The sequence below is a fragment of the Delphinapterus leucas genome, chromosome 7 (assembly GCF_059928025.1).
Source record: "Delphinapterus leucas isolate spDelLeu-1000000601 "Yukka" chromosome 7, BTC_Dleu_Yukka2, whole genome shotgun sequence".
NCBI lineage: Eukaryota > Metazoa > Chordata > Mammalia > Artiodactyla > Monodontidae > Delphinapterus > Delphinapterus leucas.
Window position 1 is genome coordinate 58,489,523 of NC_143135.1, and position 17,177 is coordinate 58,506,699.

The window sequence follows — 17,177 nt, forward strand, 5'->3', positions numbered from 1 at the left end:
ATTTACAAAAATGCCTTCTATAGCCATTCTTTCTTACTTCAAATCAATTTTCTACACCACAGCCAATAATCTTTGTAAAATGCAAACTTCCAGGTCACTTCCCTGCTTTAAAAATCTTTACTAGTTTCCCAATTCCCTCCACACTCCTGAGCATGATTTAGGAGCCCTCGAGTTCAACTCTTTATCCTCCCCAGCATCTCTTCTGCAGAGATCCCACTGCCACTCACCTCTAAGTTTTGCCTATGCTCTTCTGTCTGAAATTCATTTCCTTCACCCCCTTCATCTTTAGACCTCAGTCCTCCAGGAAGAATTTGATTAATCATCCCCTCCTCTGTGCTCCCAATACCCTGTTTATCATATTGAATTATAACAGAATATTTACATGGTGAATTCACTCACAGAAAGCTGTATACTCTATGAGGCTGGACCACGATTACCTTGCTCATTCTTAAATTTCCAGGACTCAGTACACTCCCTGGCAAATAGGAGGTTGTAAACATACATACATGAGCTCTATGCATACAGAAAAGAATAAATAATGTGGAAACTGAATGAATGAGAAATGAACAAAATAAGAGATAAGGAAGGTATGCTTTTCTAATTTGTGTATTACTCAAAAGTTTTAGATCTTGGAAATTAATGAACAAATTACATAAACAATAATCATAATAACTGCTATTTATTGAGCCACAAACAAGTGCCAAATCAATGCATGTAGTATTTTATCCATCTCATATATATATATATATATATATATATATCTTGATTGACTGTTATCCTCATAATATCCCAGAAAACTATTATGTTTTCCCATTTTATAAACAAGGAAACCAATATTCAATGAAAATAAGTAATTTCCCTCAGATCACACAATAGCACTGCTTGTATCTAAATGTGAGTTTTTACTTATGTCAAAGTTTTCTAACATCTCTAAATATTCAAATCCTTTTCTCCCTCCCACAATAAAGCTTATCTATAACTCCAATATATGAGGCTTTTGAAGATGAACCTACTGTGGGATGGGGCAATCCATTCCCACTGTCCCTTGTACACAGTCTGGTCTCTGAGTAATCTCCAGGGATGCCAACAAGTTTATAGAGAGCATTTAATACTTCACTGGCCCACTCCTTGCTGCCTGCCATTACATGAATAAGGTCTCAGAGCAGCAATATTAAATATCTCAACTATAGTTTCTTTTGACTTCCCTGCCAAAATATTTGCAATATAATGCAATATATTTGCATTGGTCTAATAGGGGGCCTTGTTATTAAATCAAAAAATGAATACATGGAGATATACTGTCCTGGAGCATAGCCCAGCATTTCTGAAGTTTGCCCTTTAATATTCTCTAGGCATGGGAAAGTTAGAATTTAGGAGCAAAAGTTAGAACTAACGTTGAGTATCTCTGAAAGTTAATGATATGGTAAAGTTGGGGCTCTAAATCCAAAAAGGTATTAAATTAGGATTATGCAGATACAAGTTACATATCTGAGACCAACTTACTTTCTTCTTACTCTAGTCAGTGCTTTCCACTTGACACTATGGTCAAAAAAAAACAGCTTTGGGGCTTCCCTGGTGGCGCAGTGGTTGAGAGTCCGCCTGCCGATTCAGGGGACACGGGTTCGTGCCCTGGTCCGGGAGGATCCCACGTGCCGCGGAGCGGCTGGGCCCGTGAGCCTTGGCCGCTGAGCCTGCGCGTCCGGAGCCTGTGCTCCGCAATGGGAGAGGCCACAACAATGAGAGGCCCGCGTACCGCAAAAAAACCAAAAAGAAACAGCTTTGGAAATTGATAGATCTGAATTTATGACTTAGCCTTGATAGCCTGCAAAAGTAGAGCTTACTTAAGACTACGTCTCTAATGTAGGTGTTAATCTTGGTAAGTGACCTCAAGAACAGGAATGAAGGACTGAAAGAAGGAATGAGGGCAAATCCATCAAAATGTACATTATCACTGGGGATCAATTTGCCCAGGGTATCTCTAAGAGATTAAGTAGCAAGCTAAGTAGCACATATTTTGAATAGTATTTGTCTGCATTTTATTCATGGCAGTGTTGTTTGTTTGAATTAATCTCTGGAAAGAAACACCACCTTGAAACTTCTTTATAGATCCTAGGTCACAGCATTTATTGGAGTTCAAGTAATACTCGATTCAAAAGTATTTAAATAATAAGTAGTGTCCTCTTTTGATTTCTAATGAGAAAGAGAGACACAAACAGGAAGAGAGAGAGACAGAGAGAAATTGGGTAAAATAAGATACCTGGATTTCAGTTCTTTTCTTTGAAAGACTTCACAGTCACCTGAACTCAACCATTTTCAAGAATTAAATCTAGAGAAAATTCAATAACAAAAGTGGACATAATTCTGGTCTTTGTGCATATGGGGATACTGTGAATAGACATGTCCATTCACAGAAAGGTTTGTGCCCACATGTTCCATTATTGCACATGGGAGTTTATTCCATTTTTCTTGACCATAGGAATCCTCCCGTGAAACAGGACAAAAGGCTTAGATTGGGGAAATTATCTTTTGCCTGTTTCTCTACCCAGCAAAAATGCAGAAAGTAACAATTCTATGTAATGTACTTTAAACACTTAAGGCTGCCCTTTGGAAAACCATGAGTCTAATGAGCATTTGCAAATCTCTTTTAAAACCAAACGGATAAATTATATCCTCTGCTGCACATAATGAACCAAGCAGTTTGGTGTGAGGTTTTAGGAGAATCTCCCAGTGAATATAATGCTTTGGCCAATGTGAGAGAGATTTAGAAAAGCTCCAGGCATATCTTTGGAGATTTTAATTAAATGAAGAATTATGAAGGAAACTGGGAGAGTGAGGCTTGCAGCATCATGCAATCTTTCTTCTTGGAGGACAGACCCAGGTAATGAAGCACAAATCCCACACTTACAGCTTGGCCCTGCCTCAACCTCTTCTTGGATAAGATTCAGACCCCTCCGCTGTGAACCAAGGGGTGTGTATCCTTGTCATAGAACATTGGGATACTCTAGTACCAGAAGTCTCCTTGCAGGCAATCCAATGTAGGGATTCCAAATTCAAATGTCTTTAGAAGCCAGACAGATAGAATAAATGAATAAACAGGATAAGCATATGACCAAATATTCAGGATTCTAGTATCTGTAGATCAAATTTTCTTTCTGGATTTGAAGTTTGAGTCCTATAATTCTCACATTTTCCTCTAGTGAAAATAATACAAAAGTTGAGATATATAAGGTTTGAGAGTCGATCTCATTTGGATTTTAATACAGTTAAACCATCTACTAGCTACAGAAGATGAAACAACTTGCTTAATATTTCTGTCTCCCTTTGTTCATCTGTGACACATAGAAAATGATACCTAATCTGGATTGTTGTTTGGAAGGTCATAATGTATCCATATCTCTAGCATCTGGCAAGTGGTAGAACTGAGCTTATAAACAAAAACCATGCTAATTTCAAGATGAGCAGTGCTTGTGTCACAATGATCCTAGGCCAGGAGATAATTCATTAATTGAAGATGAGTTGTGATAAGCTCAGGCTTTGGACTCAATAGTGTTGACTTTCCAAACTATTTCTGCCCCTTCCTAGTTGGGATGCTATTTAATGTTTGTAAGCTCCAGTTTCTAAATTTATAAAGTTGAGATCTAACTCACTAACTTCAATGTGCCAAATCCATTTCTCAGTCTTTAATTTATTTGACCTATCAGAAGCATTTGATACAGTTGATGCCTTGTTCCTTGCTGAAGCCCTTTCTTCACCTGTCGTCTGGGCAAGATTTCTTGTGATCTCTCTCTGACTCTTGTGAGCGTTAAATAAAGCAATGTATATAAAGTGCTTAGCAGAATCCCTGAAACTTAATAAATGATCAGTAAAATCAGCCTCTAACTTCATCATCATCTTCATCGCCATCAACATCATCATTTATAATCATGGTATCATGAATCTCCAGATTCCTTCTGTAGGCAAAATTATGTCCTCCATATTATGTGCTGTATTTTATGAGCTAAGGACACAGCAATAGAGAAAAAAAGGAACAATTCTTGCCTTCACAGAACTCATATTCTAGTGGGAGAAATAGGATGCTAAACAATAAATACATACAATACATACATACATAAAAGAAGATTATATGGAGGGTGAAATTTTAATTGGGATCTCTCAAAAAACTAATATTTTATTAAAGCTTCAAAAGATATGAGAGTATGAGTCACTTGGGTATCTGGGAGAAGCACTTTCTAGACAGAGCAAATAACAAGTATGAAAGTCCTGAGACAAGGATGTCCCAGGAAGAGACAGGAGCACTTTGACCTAAGGGGAGGGTAGTAAGAAATGATATACAAGAGAGCTTGTCAGTAGTTGTCAGGAACCTGGCTCAGCTCTTGTATGTGAGATAGGAAGTCATTAGAAGGTTTTGTGCAGAAGTCTAACAAAATCTCTCTGGATGCTGTGTAGAAAACAAGACTGTGGGCAGCCAATGATGAAAGCAAAGAAGTCAGTTAGAATGCTATTAAAATAATTCATGGGAAATGCTAGTTGTCTTGGACCATAGAAGTAGCTATGAAAGTACTTAGAATAGGTTACATTTTTTAATATGAGGATAGAATTGATAGAATTTACTGAAGAAATAAATGTGGTATTTAAGAAAAAGATAATAGTCAGGAATGGCCTCAAGATTTTTGACCTGAGCAACTGGTAGAATGGAGAGCTGCTTACTGATTCTATGGGACAAACAGACTTTTGAGGGAATAGCGGGGTCTATTTTGGAGCATGTTAAAGCTGAATATATTAAAGATCAAGGTGGAAAAGACAACTAGGCAGTTGGATGCGTGTGTCTGAAGATTAAGAAGGAGGTTCAGGCTGGAAATACACATTTGGGATTTGTCATTGAATAGACGGTATATATACCCATAGGACTAGGTTAGGTCACAGACAATGAGGGCAGAAAGAAAAGGAAAAAGTCCAGGGACTGAGTTCTGAGATATTCTAATATCTTAAGTGCAAGCAAATTGAGGAGCAACCAGCAAAAGAGATTGTAACAGAGCATCCAACAGTAGGAAAAATGAAGAGAAAACTTTCCCAGAAGTGAAGAAAGTGCTTTGGTAAGAAGAAAGGGATCAGCGATATCAAATTCTCCTGATGGGTTGAATAAACTGAAAACTAAAGAATGAATTTGGTACTTTGAAGTTAGATGTTACCCCTGTTCTGTTATTTTATTTTAAAATTATCTCAGTGGTAGTCAAATGTTTTTTATATAAACTTAAGATAATTTTGTTCAGTTCCCTTAAAAATCCTGTGGAGGCTCTTGAATCACAATGGGTTGTAAAATAATTAACATAGTGTATAATACTGAGTATTCCCACTGAGGGGCATAGCTTATATATCCATTTGATCAAATTTTATTGCTTTGTGTTCCCCATATATTTCACAGCTTTATTCACATAGGTCCCATTTCTGTTTTTTACATTCATTCCCAAGTATTTTATAGAGTTTTTCACAATTGTATATAGAGTTGTTTTTTTAATTTATAGCCAGTATTATTGGCATAAGGAAGTGTACTAATTTTTGCATGTGTATTTTTATTGTCAGTAGTTAGTGCATTGTCTTATTTACTAATATTTGAGTTGATATTGGGCATTGAAAAACAAAAACAGATCAAAGCTAGGATCCCCACTAGCTAAATCAGTTTATACAAAGCATGCTATAATCTCTAAATTTTAATTTCTTCTACTGTAAAATAGGGCTAATACAATCTACTTTTCCCAAGTAGTGCTTAGTAAATTTATTCAGTGTGAATTTCTTCCTCTCTTTTGTCCTCCCATTTTCTTAGGGATTTCTATAACTTCCTTATCACCAACATTTTGATGTCAAATTTCTTAACTGAGGTCTTTTCAATGTAATGTTGGAAAGTTGTAGAAAAGTGAGTAATGAATACTTCAGAAACTTAAACTCAAATCCCTTAGTATGATGTTCACAGTTTTTTTCCTTTTTATTATTTTTTCCCAAAGTATTTCTCTGACTCAGTGTTCTATCATTACCATTGAAGGTGTTAGTATAATTTCCACACCACAAAACTCCTTTTCACTGAGATGTCCTACTTTCCCTTTCCTCCCCTTCCTGACTAAACCACTTTTACTCCTTCCACTGTTGTTAAAAAATATTTCATCTAGATGCAAAGATAAGAGATGTTCCTGGAATAATATAGGGACTAAAAAAATGTTTACAGAAGAAGGATCTGCCTTTCCTTGTTAAATAGGTAACTGATACAGTTTTCATTTTTCTACTTGCTTAAAAAAAGTCTAATCCCCCAGAAGTGTTTTCCACCCTCACAAATAAAATTTCTAAAACAGCCAAATACCAAGGAAATCAACTGAATAAAGTTAGAATTTCAAGATTTGAATTCCAACTCACTTTGAATTTTTAGTAAATTTTTGCTATGTTTATTTTTCTAATTCTCTATTCTGCCACTTAGTGAGTACACAGATTAATTTTGTTCTATAGCTACATTCATATAAATTTACTGGGGTAACTGGGAATATTCTTACTTAGAGGTCAGAGTCATTCATTTTGCTTGAATGAGGTCACCAGTGTCAATGAAACTGATGTAAGCAATTCCACTGAGCATTGTTTAATTTTGTTCTATGAATACAATGACTTTCATTGAGAAAAATAATTTCATAATCAATCATGTGAGGAATGGTTTTCTTGTAAACATAAGACTCCTAAGAACATTCTGGATTTTTTCAATTGTACCTAATCATTTAAGCTCAGTTCATTTTATATCATTTCTTGGCACTAATTCTATGAATGAAATAAAGATATAAGATTTCATACTGTATTTTAAAATTTGGTATGATGTGTGTCATTTGTTTACATCTCTGCAAATTTCTTTAATACGTAGCTTCAATAAATACAGCTGAATTCTCATAACTGCTGCCATATTTAATCTTTTGCAATATCACATGTCATATAACCTCTGGAAAATGTCCATCTTACAATCATGAGAGAACAAGTGTGAAAAAGGCAAATATCACCTTAGTATTATTATGAAAATAGTTCTGAAACTGACGGATCCCCTGAAAGGGTCGTGGAGACCTACCGTGCTCCCTGGACTACACTTTCAGAAAAGCTTTAAAAATCAACAGCTTATCCTGCTCATTCTATTGTACCCCTATAAGTGAGTTTAATTGCCCTCTGATAGGATTGCAGTATTCCATATCTGACATCTAAGATGCATAATAAGCAATTGATGAAACACAAATGGGGCTAACTAGAGGTGTCTGAAATTTGAATTATTTTGCATTATGTCAGAAAGAAGTTTTAGTAAGGCAAAGAGTATCTCATTTTAAATAATTATAGGCTACAAAATATATGACAGGGACTAGAAAGGATAGATTTTGGAGACTTAAAGATGTGTCAAGACCTAGAGAAATTACTGGAAAAAAAAAGTTTTGTTTTCTGTTTCAGGTTTTTTTTTTTTTGGCAAGACTTCGAATGACATAGTCAATCCTATGTGTCAATCAGCACAATGAAAACATTTTTCTAAGGTGCTTGAAACAAGAATGTACTCTATATAGTTAACTTAAGGATCTGGAAAACTGAGGAGAATGTTAGAGCCTGTAAGAGTTATATAAAAATTGTACATTGGACATGGGCTCGAATTGCTGGCTGAAGTTGAATACAAGTATACATCCACGTATATTTTTCATTCCTCTTTCTCCAGTGGTTATAAGGGTATATGCTGACACAATGCTGCCTGCTGGCATCACTCCCATAAAAAGAAATACAGTATCAAAGTAATAATACATTTGACCTCCGTGGTTAATATTCAAAGTGATGGTCAAGAAGGTTATAAGCAAACATCAGCTTTCTTTCACACCTCTTAGCTCATTCTGCAAATTAACAACATCATCTTGGGAGCATTCAAGACCCTGGATAATGAATGTTAACAGCAGTTCCTGTTGGCTGCATCTGAGGATGCATTTATTTTTCTCATTATCTTACACACAATCTTAAAGCTATTGTCTGCTACTGCTGCTCACTCAGGAAGCCAAAGAAAGTGCTAAAGATGTCAAGAGGCAATAAGCCTCATTTATTTTTATGGCCTTCATCAGCACTTTTTTTCTTTTCTCTCTCTCACTTTTTTTTTTTTTTGACTTAAAGGCCTATAATAGAATCTGCTGATTAGGATCAGAGCCGTATCTAAGTATAGATATGAGAGACCTTTTCTGAAAGTGATGGGCTATGGAAGGGCACTTTGGCCGTATGATACCTCTGGCAGATACTGATTCTAAGGTCAGTTATTAGGTATTTCTTCTTTCCTTCTTGGCTACATTCTAGACATTTTACAATTGATTAACACTATTAACATTATGAAAGTGAGTAAATAAAAGACTTGGATGAATGAAAAATAATAGGTGGATTAAAATATTGCCAGCAGGGAGATTCAGGAAAATATTATATGCAAATAACTAGAAAGCAAATATACTATATCCCTGTTATTTTTAATTTCTTTCCATGTATCATTAGAAAATAAAATGAAAGCAAATGATTACCATAATGAAAGATACAATGAGATTAGAAATACAATTTTATATTGGAATGGAAACCTCTCTGAATTAGTTGTGGACATACCTGGGCATGTAGGCTATAGGACTGGGATGAATTTGTAGCTCATGGAAACTCTTTTCTGTGATAACTGAACATGCAACCAGGGACACACATTGGAAGTCAATTTCTGAAGGAGAAACAAGTCCAGATGTAGACAAAAAGTCTGAACTTGCTTGTCAATCTGAGAAGATAAATGGACAGAAGGTAAGATACTAACCTCAAATTGATAGAGGGTAACAAAAAATCAAATCCTTTGGATCATCAATGTAGGTAGAAAAATGACAAGACTTGATGAATTCCTCAGGTAGGATGGAAGTTTAGGATCAACGATCTTTCAGGAAGGGATGATGGTGAAGGTGGATTTGAAGTATTTATATAGCACTTTTTTAGAACTGAGAAAACATTAACTGTCTATATCAAAGCAAGTAGGTACTGGTGAATATTATTAACTACCAATTACATTCACTTTCTTGTCACGATCACTCTTCCTATCATGAGTCCAGAATAAGTCAGAAACTGAGTAGGCATGATGCTAATGGTTTTGGGGTATTAGATATTTCTGATGGAGATGAGGTGGCAGTTGCTGAGGGGATAGGAGACAGGTGTTACTGAGAAAGAAAAGAACTGACCAAATAAGAGTATTAATGACTTCTATCAAGAATACATATCCCCACCCTTTGTTGGGGACATTTTCAAAACTCGATCTATACTACCACCATCTTTCTACTTCTGTACTGTGATTTGGCTACTTGATTCCAGCTGTTGTTAGATGGTTTTTATCCATTATCAAACTATTCCAGGATGTTCTTAGTACCTATGGTCAGCTGCAGCTGAATTGTATTGCAGTTTGATCCTTTGTGTTCTAAACTATGTTGTTGATGATCTAAGAGTCCCAGATATAAGGGACGGGAAACGAGAGTTGGTCCAGGAAAGTGAGGAACTCAACAGGGTTTACAGGCTTTCAAAATCAAAGGGGAAATCTTAAAGCTGAAGGCTTCAAATGACCATCTTTATAAAAACCTACTGCAAATAAAAAAAAAAAAAAACTCGAAAAAGAATTACAGTGGGGTTTATTCCAGGAATGCAAGGATTCTTCAATATATGCAAATCAATCAATGTGATAAACCATATTAACAAATTGAAGGAGAAAAACCATATGATCATCTCAATAGATGCAGAGAAAGCTTTTGACAAAATTCAACACACATTTATGATAAAAACCCTGCAGAAAGTAGGCATAGAGGGAACTTTCCTCAACATAATAAAAGCCATATATGACAAACCCACAGCCAACATCATTCTCAATGGTGAAAAACTGAAAGCATTTCCACTAACATCAGGAACAAGACAAGGTTGCCCACTCTCACCACTCTTATTCAACATACTTTTGGAAGTTTTAGCCACAGCAATCAGAGAAGAAAAGGAAATAAAAGAAATCCAAATCGGAAAAGAAAAAGTAAAGCTGTCACTGTTTGCAGATGACATGATACTATACATAGAGAATCCTAAAGATGCTACCAGAAAACTACTAGAGTTAATCAATGAATTTGGTAAAGTTGCAGGATACAAAATTAATGCACAGAAATCTCTGGCATTCCTATACACTAATGATGAAAAATCTGAAAGGGAAATCAAGAAAACACTCCCATTTACCATTGCAACATAAAGAATAAAATACCTAGGAATAAACCTACCTAAGGAGACAAAAGACCTGTATGCAGAAAATTATAAGACACTGATGAAAGAAATTAAAGATGATACAAATAGATGGAGAGATATACCATGTTCTTGGATGGGAAGAATCAACATTGTGAAAATGACTCTACTACCCAAAGCAGTCTACAGATTCAATGCAATCCCTATCAAACTACCACTGGCATTTCTCACAGAACTAGAACAAAAAATTTCACAATTTGTATGGAAACACCAAAGACCCCGAATAGCCAAAGCAATCTTGAGAAAGAAAAACGGAGCTGGAGGAATGAGGCTCCCTGACTTCAGACTATACTACAAAGCTACAGTAATCAAGACAGTATGGTACTGGCACAAAAACAGAAAGGTAGACCAATGGAACAGGATAGAAAGCCCAGAGATAAACCCACGCACATATGGACACCTTATCTTTGATAAAGGAGGCAGGAATGTACAGTGGAGAAAGGACAGCCTCTTCAATAAGTGGTGCTGGGAAAACTGGACAGGTACATGTAAAAGTATGAGATTAGATCACTCCCTAACACTATACACAAAAATAAGCTCAAAATGGATTAAAGACCTAAATGTAAGGCCAGAAACTATCAAACTCTTAGAGGAAAACATAGGCAGAACACTCTATGACATAAATCACAGCAAGATCCTTTTTGACCCACCTCCTAGAGAAATGGAAATAAAAATAAAAATAAACAAATGGAACCTAATGAAACTTCAAAGCTTTTGCACAGCAAAGGAAACCATAAACAAGACCAAAAGACAACCCTCAGAATGGGAGAAAATATTTGCAAATGAAGCAACTGACAAAGGATTAATCTCCAAAATTTACAAGCAGCTCATGCAGCTCAATAACAAAAAAACAAACAGCCCAATCCAAAAATGGGCAGAAGTCCTAAATAGACATTTCTCCAAAGAAGATATACAGACTGCCAACAAACACATGAAAGAATGCTCAACATCATTAATCATTAGAGAAATGCAAATCAAAACTACAATGAGATATCATCTCACACCAGTCAGAATGGCCATCATCAAAAAATCTAGAAACAATAAATGCTGGAGAGGGTGTGGAGAAAAGGGAACACTCTTGCACTGCTGGTGGGAATGTGAATTGGTACAGCCACTATGGAGAACAGCATGGAGGTTCCTTAAAAAACTACAAATAGAACTACCATATGACCCAGCAATCCCACTACTGGGCATATACCCTGAGAAAACCAAAATTAAAAAAGAGTCATGTACCAAAATGTTCATTGCAGCTCTATTTACAATAGCCCGGAGATGGAAACAACCTAAGTGCCCATCATCGGATGAATGGATAAAGAAGATGTGGCACATATATACAATGGAATATTACTCAGCCATAAAAAGAAACGAAATTGAGCTATTTGTAATGAGGTTGATAGACCTAGAGTCTGTTATACAGAGTGAAGTAAGTCAGAAAGGGAAAGACAAATAACATATGCTAACACATATATATGGAATTTAAGGGGAAAAAATGTTATGAAGAACCTAGGGGTAAGACAGGAATAAAGACACAGACCTACTAGAGAATGGACTTGAGGATATGAGGAAGGGGAAGGGTGAGCTGTGACAAAGTGAGAGAGAGGCATGGACATATATACACTACCAAACGTAAGGTAGATAGCTAGTGGGAAGCAGCGCATAGCACAGGGAGATCAGCTTGGTGCTTTGTGACCACCTGGAGGGGTGGGATAGGGAGGGTGGGAGGGAGGGAGACGCAAGAAGGAAGAGATATGGGAACATATGTATATGTATAACTGATTTACTTTGTTATAAAGCAGAAACTAACACACTATTGTAAAGCAATTATACCCCAATAAAGATGTTAAAAAAAAAAAAGAATTTCAGTAGGAGAATTACAGAAGCTTTTACAATACAGTTTCCATTCTAGTTCTTACTTAGACCCTTTCTCTGTACTAGTACAGTCAGAACGTGCTTGCAGATTACAACTCCGATGTCTTTATGACTGAAAGGCAAACGCAGAAAATCAAGACAAAGACAATGGGAAAGGTATGTCTTCAAAACAAAATTAATTATAAAACTCTTCAAACATACTTTTTAAGGCCTAGGTGTATGACATAAAGAAGTACATTAGGCCTAGGTGTATAACATAAAGAAGTTCATTAGGGAGAAGTCACTGTCTTCTAACTCAGTTTATAGTCCTCAATGAGCTTTAAAATCCATAGGAATACAGAATTTTTATGCTGGTTTTTTATAATAATGTAGCAGAATAGTAAATGTTAAGAGCTTTTTTATGGCTTCAGAAGCATATTGCTTGTATTATAATCAATTATTCACTGTGATAGATAAGAAAAATAAACTAAGCAAAAAGAACTAGAAGTATTACCAGCCTACTATGTTTTACAAAGTATACAACTGCATATATATATATGTATGTATATATATATATATACACACACACACACACACACACACACAAAGTATACGACTGGCCTATGAGGGAAGTATTGTAACACTAAACTTGGGAAAACAGATGTTACAGAGGAGTTGGACCATTTGAATGAGACATTACCTGAATTGGAACAAGAACTCATTTTTTCTAATACTTTATCCACTGCCCTTGCCATTTTCCTGTTTACATGTTTTTATTACTGTGATTATTGAAAGAAAAGTTGTGTCTAATTTTTCTTTCTGCTCATATTTAAATCCTTGTTATATTTGGGTCAATTTTCTTTCTCCTTACAGTTTGAAATCTGCACACTTTGTAATCCTGTAAATTTAGTGTCATTTGGCATTTCTATTAATATGCCATTTATTCCATCATTCTAGATCTTTAATAAAAATATTAAATAAGACCAGACCTAGCATTTGTTACTTTTTGTTTATAAGCCTTTCCTTGATTCTAATCTGACTGATTTTCTTGTCATCTAAGCTCATTTAAAACAAATTTGCAAGTAAAATATCATCAGACATAGTATCAGATGTTTTGCTAATGCCTAAATATATCACATTTTCCCTCCTATCCATTAATTTTGAGAATTTATCAAAGGAAGGAACTCAGCTTGTCTACCAGGAATTTTCATTCATAAACTCCTGCTGTGCTAGGTCTATAAGCCCCTTTTAGTTGTTCTGAATTGTTCAACTAGTTTATAAAATAATTCTATCCACTCTTTTAATATGGAGAATTTCCTTCTAACATCATAGAAAAAAAAACTGGGATTGGGGGTGGAAGTAGCACCATATCAGTATGTGAAATTTCTAAATAAAATATTAGACATCAAAAAGAGAGGCCTTCTTGATCAAATACAGTGTAAGTTCTTGGTGGAACTCTGGTCTTTCAGTTCAAGTTACTGACTGTTATTATGGATTATGAAAGATCGTGGTCTGCGTAAATATTTATAAATCATATCTCCTATCAAGTCTGTATCAGTAATAGTCTTCCAGCCTGAGTTCTCTCTGTGTTATTACTCTTGCCTGGGTTTAGACCTTTACCCTCGCTTAACTGGACTTTTCTGGTAATTTCTAACCCGTCTCTTCGAAACTCTGATCATACCTCCTCAGCATTACCAGCTATCCTTCCAAAAAACATTGGTCACTTATGTCCCATTATTTCTCATTTTCTATAGTGTCAAGTTTAAACTCCTTAACAAGGCATACAAGGCCCTTTAAATATGTCTCAGATTCTCTCCTTGCACATGGAGCTCCTCATTCTTTTCTAAGCTCGTTCTTTATTATTTGATGCCTCTATGTGAACCCAGAATACCCTTTCTTTCCTTCTTCACCTGCTGAACTACACTTCATCCTCCATGACCCTACTCTTTGGCATCTCTATGAAGTCTTTTGCAACCCCTTCAGGCAGTCAGGAACATCTTTTGCATGTCACAGTATGTCACTAATTTTACTCCCAATTACTCCTCTCATTGTGCCGTTATTGTTCCTAACAGAGCTCTGAGCTCCTTTAAGACAGACAGTTCTTCCTTATCATGCTTGCCCTATTTGCCAACAGAGAGCATTAAAGATGTGAATTATTATGAAAATGCTCTAAAGTGTTTGAACATATAGTAGATTGCATTTAGAAAATGGACACTTCCCAGTACTGATGCCTTTTGTTCTCACAGTTCATTTTTACATTTGCTACCGCAAGAGATACCAAATTGTCATCTCTATAAACACAGCACTGCTTACTTTGAATAGTGAAAACATTCTTACATAGTTTACAAAATCAAGCCCCAAAACTTTTGTGAGAGAAATTCTGTGCAATTTTTTTTTTACCCTCTCTTCATCGGTAAAGGTGCTAGGATGCTTTACTCTTTTAAATTTGAATTTATTATAATTTCCCTAATGAGAATCTAGCATATATTCCAAAGCTAATAGCTTTCCCTGGTACATCAGTGATCACTACCAAGTTTTCAAAATATTTTATTCTTTTTTTGTTCTAAACAGTCTCTTTTTGCTAGGATGTTAAATTGATTTGTGTGATCTTCTTTATCTATCCAATCCTTCTTGACTCTAATGTCCTGCAGAAACTTAAGACTTCAGCCTGCAGGATCAGCCTTACTTAATATATAAGTTATTCCTGAGCGTGCCCTGTCCCACTAGTCACTGGTGTCTGAAATTGATTTTGCTGCTCATAACTCAATATCTATTAGGGCTGATGTGAACATTTCTGATCCCCCCACACCCACAAATCTACAAAGAAACAGCTATTTCAAGTACACGGCATGGTCTTTCCTGGAACCAGAGTCAAATTCTGAGCCAATTTCCAGCTCTCATTTCTTGGGTGTTAACATAGACTGGATGTTTGCACCCTCCACCCAAATTCATATGTTGAAATTTAACCCTCAAGGAGATGGTATTTAGGGCCTTTGGGAGGTGACTGGACATAAGGGTAGGGCCCTTATATGTGGGATTAGTGTCCTTATAAAAAGGCCCCTAGAGAGTTCCCTAGTCCCTTCCACCATGTGAGGACACAAGAAGGCTATTATGAACAAGGAAGCAGGCTCTCATGAGATACTGAATCTGTCAGCACCTTGATCTTGAACTTCCCAGTCTTCAGAGCTGTGAGAAATAGATTTCTATTGCTTATAAGTCACCCAGTTTGTGAAATGTGTTATAACATCCCAAACTAATTAAGACGGGGGGGACTCAGTTTTCATATTTCTACTCACCAGACGGGTCTGATCCAAACAAGAGGGATCCTCCCCAACTGTCTGCTACTAATAATGACTTCCACTTAGGAATGGTATAACATCCATAAGGCCTCTCGTATATATTATTGCATTCAGTTCATACAATTCAGTGAGAAAGGCAGAGTATCAAAAAGAAGCACCTAATTTTTCAATCATTTTCTAACTCAGTGGGAAATCGTCTATACTCAGTGCATTAGTGGTGGTTTCTGGAATTAGTCTTACTGCCTAAACCTGATAACCACTGTACTCTGGCTAAACTAGTCAGATCCCTGGAAGTCATTTTTTTTTTTTTTTGCGGTACGCGGGCCTCTCACTGTTGTGGCCTCCCCCGTTGCGGAGCACAGGCTCCGGACGCGCAGGCTCAGCGGCCATGGCTCACGGGCCCAGCTGCTCCGCGGCATGTGGGATCTTCCTGGACCGGGGCACGAACCCGTGTCCCCTGCATCGGCAGGTGGATTCTCAACCACTGCGCCACCAGGGAAGCCCTGGAAGTCATTCTTGACTTCTCCCTTTCCCTACACGTTCAATTAGTCACAAGATCATCAATTCTACCTCTAAAATATCCTTCACATCTGTCTGTCTTTCTCCTTTCTGATTCAAGCCACCAACATCTCTCCCCAGCCTCTACAAAATATGTCTCATCTCAATCCTCCTTCACATCTCATCCTCTACAATTCTTTCTACACACTGCGATAGCCAGATTAATTTTTCTGAAATGCAAATCTGATATGTTACATCCCCCTTTAAAACCATTCATTGGGTCCCCTTGTCTTTGGGATCAAACCCAAACTCCTTAACCAGGTATCATAGAATTTTTCCTCAGTTTTACTTCTTTAACATACCTTGAGACTATCTGTCTTTCTCTTACTTCAATCCTATTCCAGACATTCCAAAAACTATTTCAGTCTTTCACTTGTGCTTGTTTTCTCTCATCACTGGGTCTTCGTACATTATTTTCCCTTTATCTGAAATGTGCCTCTCTACATTCTTCTCCTTCTGGATATGTGCATACTTCTCGCTTTTCAGGGCTTATCTTAAAGAATCTCCTTCCTCTGAAGCCAGCCCCGACCTCCTAGATTAGGTTTACTTACCACAGCAGTCTGCAGTGTCTCACATTTCACTGTATTCATCATTTAATTGTTTATTCCCCACTAGATTGTACATGCTGGCAAGACGACAGACTTTTGCCTTATTCCCTACTTGCTCCCCCATGCCTAACACATAGCTGGTGCTCCCTAAACACAGGTTGTTATTGAAAGACATCTGTCTTCATCTCCTTGGACCTCAGCTTCCCACATGACTCATAGCTACCTCTCTTACATTCCAGAGTCTCGCCATCTTCTCTGCTCTAGCTCCAAACAAAAGAAATATTAGTAATTCTCTTCGCTGTCCTGTAAAAGGGGAGAAGAATTTGGACAAAATGTTCATAAAGTGCCTCTAACACTTTTTCCTCACAAGAATTATAGGCCAATTTCTGGCTAGTTGTGACTCATTCTGCAATTTTGTTTATCTGTCTTTATCTAAACTCTACAGAAAGATCTGTAGATCTTTCTGATAAATTACCCTGTCAAACCTGAATGCAAAAGCTCTCTATCTATATATACTTTTTACCCTTTATTTAAGTAATAGTCTTTTTTTTTTCCTAACCTTGTAAGAGAAAAAAAGTGAAAAACATATCAGGATTCTATTTTTCTT